The sequence below is a fragment of the Photinus pyralis genome, unplaced genomic scaffold (assembly GCF_008802855.1).
Source record: "Photinus pyralis isolate 1611_PpyrPB1 unplaced genomic scaffold, Ppyr1.3 Ppyr1.4_LG7, whole genome shotgun sequence".
Taxonomy (NCBI): Eukaryota; Metazoa; Arthropoda; class Insecta; order Coleoptera; family Lampyridae; genus Photinus; species Photinus pyralis.
Genome location: NW_022170738.1, coordinates 39,766,545 through 39,777,420, shown reverse-complemented (window position 1 = coordinate 39,777,420; position 10,876 = coordinate 39,766,545).

The window sequence follows — 10,876 nt, the reverse complement described above, 5'->3', positions numbered from 1 at the left end:
TACTGGCCCTTATATCAATAAGAATTGGCGTTAATTCAATGCTTTCACCTTTCTAATTCAGATAATGAGCGTGGTTTTCTATTAAAATCTGAAGGCCACATATGGCTTGCCTTGTGAATTAAACGATTATTTAAATTTCTATCAGAAATTTTTATTTAATATTACGCGGTCCATCTCGCCACAGAAATAAAAGTTTCCGCATCACACCTAAGCAACACAGGCATATAGTCCAGTGGAAATGCTATGTAATAAGATCGATTGGTTTAGTTTCATCAGCGGGAGTAAAGACCTTTATTGGTTATTCTTGATTGAATTTGTTGAACAAAAGATCATTAGTACGCCAAATCTCGTGCATTTAAGTCCTGAAAAATTCTACGCCCTGTGTATATAAACTCCTTTGGACATTACATTTATCACATCCATTATACTGGCATTAATGTCCTTTTACATTTTTTATGAACTCTGGCCGGTGTATCACAGCAAAAGGCCCTCAATTTGGATTTAATAAGTTTACCATTTGGTCAATTCCTGTGTTTAATTAATTGAAATTAGTTCATTACAATTTCTCCAAAAATTCTTGTAAAGGGGGCTTTTTAGAGCCACAATAAATTTGCCACAGGAAATACAACGTACTGGGCATTTATCATGCATAAAATTGGCCAAAACGATTTATTTTTACTTTTAAATACTTTGCATTCCATCATATTAAACTTGCAGCATTAAGGAAATTTGATCGGCCCCGCTTGTGCAAATAATATAAATTCTTTGCAATTTATTCCGCATTACCAAAAGTAATAAAATTGTCCTACACCCAACTCTTCTATAGCCAACGAAGCACTTATTGGCGTTTTGTAACAAAGTATCGTGCATCTTTGGCAAACTTTAATATCTGGATTTAGTGAAACCACTTCAATAATTTCAGTTATGCTATATGTGTAATGTTGTTCTTTAAAGAGACCAATTGCGTTAAAAATTGGTACCGGTTGAAATTTCAGTTTCTTCAGGTTGTGGAAATGGACTATTGGTTGAAGACGAGGCTTGAAGATAAAGAATTGCCAATCATCAATCATATGACTCCACAGATTTATCAGCAAATACACTTGCATGAATCACCTGACTTCAATTTGCATTAAAGCCGATATCATTATTAATTGTTTTTGGGTCCATTTTTTTTTTCTTAAACTGAGGGTGTTTTACATCACCGTTTCTGATACGGGCCTCATGACTCATAATTATTAGGCATCGAAATGGCATTACCTGTGAAGCATGATAGCATCTAAGTGAAGTAACAGTATATACCTATATATTATTTGCAATTACCATTACTTTACAACAGTACATTTTTTGCTAAAGCAAATGTAGGGCCATTAAATGGATCGGAAATGCTGTCCACTTCCGCTAATCTAACTTGTAGCCTCTACATTTTTCTTATAAATCTGCAGTTGTCGTTTACTAACGTTGTTTATACATTAACGAAAAAACTTATACAATGCCCAATATTGCAATAGAGAAATCAGTACATATTTAAGATAATTGAGGTTAAAAATTTCAAAAATTGCAACATTACTATTTAGGCTTTACCGCAATCAAGCATCGGCCATTTTTAAGTTGGTTAAATTACAGTCCTATACACAAGAAACCACTACTTCACTTAACTAAAAATAAAATTAAACGTAAAAATGTTAAAAATACCGGGAAAAAATGAATAAAGTTAATTAATCTCGGTTTCAGTTTCAAGCACGCGTTCTCATCACAACATAGCCAACTCTATAATTCTACAGTGGTACACAACAGTTGCATAATTAAATAAAACTAGATTGATAATAGTTATTTTCGATATACGTCTGCAAACCATCATCTAACAATGATGGTTCGATATATGGGAAACAAACATATATTTGTAAGTACGTTTATTCTACAATGGTCGCTGTATTAAAACCGATGAAGGACTTGCCCGCTGTTTAAGACTATTTACCGCTCAATCGCGACGCTTAGATGTTTGCGGAGTCCTTGTGTCCACGCAGTAGAGTTGAGATGGCCTAGCAAAGGCAATAACATGGGGCCACTCTCCGCCGCCCTTCTGGTTATTACACCACAATAATGAGGCCTATCTGCATGATAAGCCCTTTAAAGTGATGATCGGAGACCAAGGAGAACAGTTTAGAAATTGCTACAGTACCCCAGCAGATTTCAGAGGAGTTGCAACCGGGATTATCTACATTTTTTTAATAAACTGCCTTGCAAAATTTTGATCCAAGGGCAATGTACCAAGGGGTGAATTAGCCCAACTCAGGCGGGAAAAAAGTTGTGGAATTCAGATTTAAAATTGCGCGGAACTCTGGAAGACTATCTTGGTATATGCAGGAATGCAATTCATTACATCAAAAGTTTATTTTTGAAATTTTAATACCAATCTACATATTTTCTATATTCACATTGAATCAAACATTCTGAAGACGCCTATATTAAAGGGGACCTAGATGAGTTAGGCATTTAAAATTTTGCAAAAGTTTCCGCGGCGTAAGAACAGGGAATTCCATCTTTAACACGCAAGATTGGCAACACGAAACAATAGTGACCGGTTAAATTTGTTGCCCAATTATTTGTATAAAATCTATAGCGCACTGCTAAATGTAACAAAATATAGCAAATAGATAACAAAAGTACGTTTTTTTTAAATTTAGTGCCAAATAGTATCGTCGACATCTAACTGTGGTATAATAAACTGTTTGAGGCGCCGCTTAAGTGTAGGAACTAAATTATCTAACGTGTGTTAGTGTTGAAAATTGATTTCACAGAGTCCGCCACTATTTTCGAAAGCATAGTTCCCTCGTTTATTAGACCAACGTTAGAATGTCACAGGATACTGTTTTGGCAGAATTTTTAATTTAAAAAAACGTATTTTGGTGTTATCTCTATATTTTGTTTAATTTATGCATTCCTTATATTTGTACATAACTTGCGACAGATACAAACGGTTACCCAGCGTTCTCGTTTTGTCCAATTTGCATATTAAAATGATTTTCTGTTTTTTTCGCACGTAATTACGAAAAATGCAAAGGGTAATTATATAAGCGTTTTCAGAGTTGTACAGAGCATTATTAGATTTCAATTAAATATTCGTACATAGTGTATCGCTTTAAAGCATATCTTTGTTTTAGGTCCATTCCCATTGGCCAGTACACGTTTTCCACATCTCTTCTGAAACTGGCTTGTTATCACTCCTCCAGCTAGAACTGCTGGTGGCCCACAGTAGGGTTCCGGGACGAATAGGTTCTTTTGTGTATTGTGTTAGGTGGATAATCTTGGACACAAAGTGCTTAGATTCTATCGGCCGCAAGATGTTGGATTTTTTCCTTTTCCGCATCCAGGTTGGCATACCCACCAAAAACCACCCCTTTGGCCTAGCATATTTACTGGTTAAGGTGCGCGTAGCACTCCTAATGTTCTTCGTCCAGTCCTTTCGCTTTTATTACACCTTTTGTTATAAACTACTCCCCTATTGTTTCCCCATGGCTGTCTTCTCGTCTGTCTGTCTGGTCACTTACCACATTCAAGAAAGTATGTTCTACGTCGTCATAAGTATGTTGCCAAATACAAAACATATCGGCCGCCCTTTTACCGATGTACCACTCAACTCTTGTCCACGTTCATTCATTTTTTAGCGCATTTCCATAAAATTAAAAAAAAATGCGCTTTTGTGGTCACTTTGCCCGTCCGGTCCGGCTGCTATTAGTTACTACTTTTGTTACTTTAAGCTATTTTGGTTCGTTACTGTGTCAAGGGTTGTTGGTTTTATTATTAAAAAAGTTATAGCATTGTTTAGTATTTAAACAATGGTTATAGCAAAAAAAAAATTTTTCAGTACCACTGCCTTTTTTTTTGAGGCTGTGAAAAAAAATTGTCTCAGATCGGACCCGGAAAACACATTTTCTTATTAGAATTGTGGCCCTGTGAATCCTAAATTTGCAAACAGTTTCAAGATTGAGCTACTAGTTCAAAAGTTTACAAGCCCTTTTGAATTTTTTGTCGAAATTGGTTTCTAGTTATAACATTTTGATTGAGAAGTCTAATCGAAAAGTACGAATTGTTTTGGATTCTACGCCCCAAAATAATAAGAAAAAGTGTTTTCTCGAAGAAATTTGCGTTGTAGATCGATTTTGGTAAAAAAGGTAAGGTTATAACCTGCCTTTTTTTGGGGCCCGAAGGAAAAAATTGTTTCAGATCGGACCCGTAAAAACATTTTCTTTTATAGAATGGGCCTGTAGATCCATAATTTCAAAAACAGTCAAGATTGACGCTATTAGTTCAAAAGTTTACAGCCCTCTTGAATTTCTTTCGAAATTGGTTTCTAGGTTTATAAACCTTTGATTGAGAAGGTCTATTGAAAAGTACGGAATTGTTTTGGATTCACGGCCCAAAATTAATAAGAAGTGTATTCCGAGAAATTTGTGTTGTAGTCGATTTTTGGTAAAAAACAGGAGTTATACCTGCCTTTTTTTGAGGCCCGAAGAAAAAAATTGTTTTCAGATCGACCGTTTAAAAAAACATTTTTCTTATAGAATGGGGCCTGTAGAATCCATAATTTTCAAACAGTTCCAGAATGTGAAGCTAATTTAGTTTCAAAAAGTTACAGCCTTTAATTTTTATTTTCGAAATTTTTTCTAGTTTATACCTTGATTGAGAAGGTCTAATTTCGAAAAAGTACGAATTGTTTGGATTCTACGCCCCAAAATTAATAAGGAAAAAGTTGTTTTCCCGAGGAAATTTGGTGGTGAGTCGATTTTTTTGGTAAAAAAGGAAGGTTATAACCTGCCTTTTTTTTTGATGGCCCGGAAGAAAAAATTGTTTTCAGATCGACCCGTAAAAACAATTTTCTATATAGAATTGGGGCCTGTAGAATCCATAAAGTTTCAAACAGTTCCAGATTGAAGCTATTAGTTCAAAAGTTACAGCCCTTTGAATTTTCTTTCGAAAATTGGTTTCAGTTTATAACTGCGAAGTGAGAAGTCTATCGAAAAGTACGAATTGTTTGGATTTCTTACGCCCCAAAAAATTAATAAGAAAAGTGTTTCCCGAGAAATTTTGGGAGTGATTTTTTTTGGGTAAAAAAGAAGGTTATCAACCTGCCTTTTTTTTGAGGCTCGAAGAAAAAAATTGTTTTCAGATCGACCCGTAAAAAAAAACATTTTCTTATAGCAATGGGGCCTGTATGATCCATAATTCAAACAGTTCCAAGATTGAGCTACTAGTTCAAAAGTTACAGCCCTTTGAATTTTCTTTTCGAAATTTGGTTCTAGTTTATAACTTGGAGTGAGAAGTCTAATCGAAAAAGCTACGAATTGTTTTGGATTCTACGCCCAAAAATTAATAAGGAAAGTGTTTTCGAGAAATTTTGGTTGTTTGAGTGAATTTTTGGTAAAAAAGGAAGGTATATAACCTGCCTTTTTTGAGGCTCAAGGAAAAATTGTTCAGATCGACCGTAAAAAAAGATTTTCTCTTAAGAATGGGGCCTGTGGAATCCATTAATTTCAAACAGTTCCCAAGAATTGAGCACTAGTTCAAAAGTTACAAGCACTTTTTGAATTTTTTCTTTTTTCGGAAATTGGTTTCTAGTTTATAACTTTTTGATTGAGAAGTCTAAATCGAAAAAGTCCGAATTGTTTCGGATTCTACGCCCCAAAATTAATAAGAAAAAAAGTGTATTCCCGAGAAATTTTGGTGTAGTCGATTTTTGGTAAAAAAAGGAGGTTTATTACTCTGCCTTTTTTTTGAGGCCCGAAGAAAAAATTTGTATTTCAGTGACCCGCTAAAAAAACATTTCTTATAGAATGGGGCCTGGTAGAATCCCATCAATTTCAACAGTTTTCAAGATTGAGGCTATTAGTTCAAAAGTACAGCCCTTTGAATTTTATTTTCGAAATTGGTTTCTAGTTTATAACCTATTGATTTGAGAAGTCTATCGAAAAGTTACGATTGTTGTGATTCTTTACGCCCCAAAATTAATAAGGAAAAAGTGTATTCCCGAGAAAATTTTGGTGTATGTCGATTTTTGGTAAAAAAGAAGGTTAATAACCTGGGCTTTTTTTGAGGCCCGAAGAAAAAATTGTTCAAGATCGACCGGTAAAAACATTCTTATAGAATGGGGCCTGTAGAATCCATATTTTCAAACGTTCCAAGATGAGCTATTAGTTCAAAGTTACAGCCCTTTGAATTTTCTGTTTCGAAAATTTGGTTTCTAGTTTATAACTTGAGTGAGAAGGTCTAATCGAAAAAGTACGAATTGTTTTTGATTTTCTTACGCCCAAAATTAATAAGAAAAGTGTTTTCCCGAGAAAGAATTTTTAGGCTTTGTTGTAGTGGATTTTTGGTAAAAAATGAAGGTTTATAAAACCTGCCTTTTTTTTGAGGCTCGAGAAAAAAATTGTTGCAGATCGACCCGTTAAAAAAATTTCTTATGATTGCGGCCTGCTAGAATCCTAATTTCAAACAGTTCCAAGATTGAGCTAACTAGTTCAAAAGTTACAGCCCTTTGAATTTTCTTTCGATAATTTGGTTTCTAGTTTATAACTTGAGTTGAGAGTCTAATCGAAAAGTTACGAATTGATTTGGATTTCTACGCCCCCAAAATTATAGAAAATAGTGTTGTTTTCCGAGAAATTTGGTGTAGTAATTATTTTTTGGTAAAAAAGGAAAGGTTTAACCTGCCTTTTTTTTGAGGGCTCGAAGAAAAAATGTTTTCAGATCGAACCCGTAAAAAAACCATTTCTTAAGGAATTGGGGGCCTGTAGAATCCATAATTTCAACAGTTTCTAAGTTGAGCTACTAGTTCAAAAGTTACAGCACTTTTGAATTTTTTCTTTTCGAAATTGGTTTCTAGTTTATAACTTATTGATGAGAAGTCTAACGAAAAAGTCCGAATATGTTTCGGATTCTACGCCCAAAATTAATAAGAAAAAGTGTATTCCCGAGAAAATTTTGGGTGTTAGTCGATTTGGTAAAAAAAAGAGGAAGGTTATTAACCTGCCTTTTTTTGAGGCCCGAAGAAAAAAATTTTTCAGGATCGACGTAAAAAACATTTTCTATATTAGAATGGGGCCTGATAGAATCCATAATTTCAACAGTTTCCAAGATTGATGCTACTAGTTCAAAAGTTACAGCCCTTTGAATTTTCTTTTCGAAATTGGTTTCTAAGTTTATAACTGAGTGAGAAGTCTAATCGAAAAGTACGAATTGTTTGGATTCTACGCCCCAAAATTAATTACGAAAAAGTATTTTTCCCCAGAAAATTTTGGTGGTAGTCGATTTTTTTTGGTAAAAATAATAATAATAATATAATACATTACGCTTATAGAAAAAACACAAATCCATTTGTAGTTATAGACATTGCCATTCCCCAACACTAACAACTTAACTAAAACACATTGCCAGAAAACACCGCAATACACCATACTTAGCTATCGAGCTTAAGACGCAATGGAGAATGAAATCTACTGTTAATAGTTCCCATTATTTCTTAGTGCTACTGGAGTATACCAAAGACTATACACCACAATTTACAAACTATTAGGTTTAGACCAAAAACACATACAAACATTTACAAAAAGCAGTCATTATCAAACACATGCCATATTGGTTCGTAAATTTCTAAAACATTAACACAAGATCTTACATACAGAAATGATCCACAACGTTACATGAAACAACAGTACTCGCTCACAACACGGTACAACAACATACTGTAATATCTCCACCTCTAAACCAAACAAACACACAAATACAACTTACCGAACAAACAAGTTACAACAAATTTGATACAACATATACTCAATCAGAGATTCACCTCTGAAGCAAACCACATTATACAACCCATTATATTCACCCAAACGGCAAAAGCCTAAACAGCACTTTTAGACCTCACAACATGACACACAACATACTGTAATCATTTCCAACTTAACTCAACCAACCACACAAAACACAACTCCTGAACAAACAAACGCAATAAATACAGTAAGTAACGCAACACGGCATTACAAAGAGACGCCCTCACCCACACGACACTAGCACAGCTGAAAAACACAATACTCTTTTCTCAGAAACACACCACGCTTGATCCACAAACACAACCCACTCGTACTCAACCCCAAACGCAACAACCTTAACACAGCCTCAAAAATACCTGAATGTCTTCCACCAATAACCCATGCAACAACAGAAATACAACTTCAAGAACAAAGGAAACACCATAAAATAACAAGTAACGCAACATGCCTACAAAACAGGTCCATTCCAATAAAGTACACGCCCTACGCTTTAAACCAAAACTCCTTCTTTCACAGGAAACACACCAACATTTTCACAACCCACTCTATTCAACCGAAACGCAAAACCTAACAGAACTTACAGGCGTCACAACCATTACTAAAATATCTCCAGCAAAAAACCCAAGCAACCTCTCAAATACAACCTCAAGAACAAAGAACACCATAAACAAACTACGCAACATTGCACTACAAAAGACAGCGTCCACCCAATAAAATTACACGCCCTAGCACAGTTAAAAAACAATAACTCCTTCTTCACAGGAAACACACCACATTTTTCACACCCACTCTTGTATTTCACACCGCACAACGCAAAAACCTAACAGAACTTACAGGCTCCACAACATACTAAAATATCTCCACTTTAAACCAAGCGAACTTCACAAATACAACCTCAAGAACAAAAGAAACATCACAATACAAGTAAACGGCAACATGCACTACAAGACAGGTCCACCCAATAAGTTACATCGCTCCTAGCACAATTAAAAACACATAACTCCTCTTCAACCGAAGCCACACCACGTTATCACAACCCACTCGTATTCAACCCAAAACCGCAGGAAACCTATACAGCACTACTTAGCTTCACAAAATACTGTAATATCTCCATTCAATAACCCAAGCACCTCCACCAAATACAATCCTCAAGAAACAAAGAAAACACATAAACACAAGTAACGGCAACCATGCACTACAAGACAGGTCCATCCTAATTTAAAGTTACACGCCCTTAGCACAGTTAAAAAACACAATCTCCTTCTTTCTCAGAAACAACCCACTCGTATACAACCGGAAACGCAAAAACCTTAACACAGGCTCACACAAATAACTTGCATATATTCTCCACCAAAACCCAAGCAACCTCACAAATACGACCTCAGGAACAAAGAAACACCATAAATACAATTAAAAAACACAAAAACTCCTTCTTCCACAGAAGCACACCACGTTACACAACCTCACTTCGTATTCAACCCAACGCAAAAGCCAAAGAAACACTTACACCACATAAACTCCATTAATAAAATTACAGGAATTATTAATAATGATTTTTTGTTTTGTTTTCCTCTTCTCTGATAGCGTTGGCTATTGTGCCCTCAACTAGGTATGTTGGTAAGTACGAATTACATTATCCCTAGATGTCCAATGTACGTGTTGTGATATTTTTTGTTTTGTTGTTTGTTCCTCTTTCCTGATAGGTTGGCTAATATCTGTGCCCATCAATAAGTATGTGGTAAGTCACGAATTACTTATCCCTAGATGTCAATGTAAGTGTTAGGTGATTTTTTTTTTATTTTAATTTTTTTTTTAATTTTTTTTTTTTTTTTTTTTTTTTTTTTTTTTTTTTTTAATGACCCTAACATAACTTCACCAGACACAGACACAGACACTAATCGTTACTTTATTTTTAATCCTGTGCGATTAGTTACCAGCTAGACCTGAGTTCTCACAAAGAACACCGATAATAATAAAAATTACAACGTCAAGAACAAAGAAACACCATAAAATACAAGGTAACGCAAACATGCACTAAAAGACAGGTCCACCCAATAAAAGTTTACACGCCCTAGCCACACTTAAAAAACACATAACTCCTTCTTCACAGAAACACACCACATTGTCACAACCCACTCGTAACAAACCGAAGCGCAAAAACCTTACAGACCACAGGCTCACAAAATACTGCAATATCTCCACCAAAACCCAAACAACCTCACCAAATACGACCTCTCACAAGAAACACCGATAATAATAATAATAATAATAATAACATAAACACACCACGTTATCACAACCCACTCGTATTCAACCCAAACGCAAAGCCAAAGAAACACTTACACAATAAACTCTATTTAATAAAATTACAGGAATTATTATAATGATATTTTTGTTTTGTTTTCTTCTTTCCTGATAGCGTTGACTATTGGGGCCATTAATAGCTATGTTGGTAAATATGAATTACATACTATCTCTAGATTTCCAATGTGAGTGTGTGAATATTTATTTTATTTTTTATTTTTCTTTAGAACCCTACATAACTTCACCAGACACAGACACAGACACTAATCGTTACTTGATTTTAATCCGTGCGATTAGTTAACCAGGCTAGACCTGAGTTCTCACAAGAAACACCGACCATAATAATAATAGTATTTTATTCCATAGACAAACTAGTTTGTGTGGAAATTGTCAACAAATATTTAAATTACGAGTAGGTACATTAAGTATTATATAGGTAAAAAACAAATTACACATTAAATAGCGACAAACAAGTTACATTAAACAGTAAAATATTCACTTATATCATAGTGACATTTGTCAACTAGAAACAAATATAATTTTTCTTTAAAGATTGATAATTGCCTACAGTTACGTATTATGTGAGGTAAATGGTTATAGATCTTAATTCCCAGATTGGAAGGTGAATTGATTCCAATTTTTGTCTTAGTGAAATGTGGTCGAAGATTATCACCTCGCAGATCTTGTAGGAAGGTTTATAGGTACTACCATAATTTTGTTGTTTATTAACAGTTCTAGAGATCGTT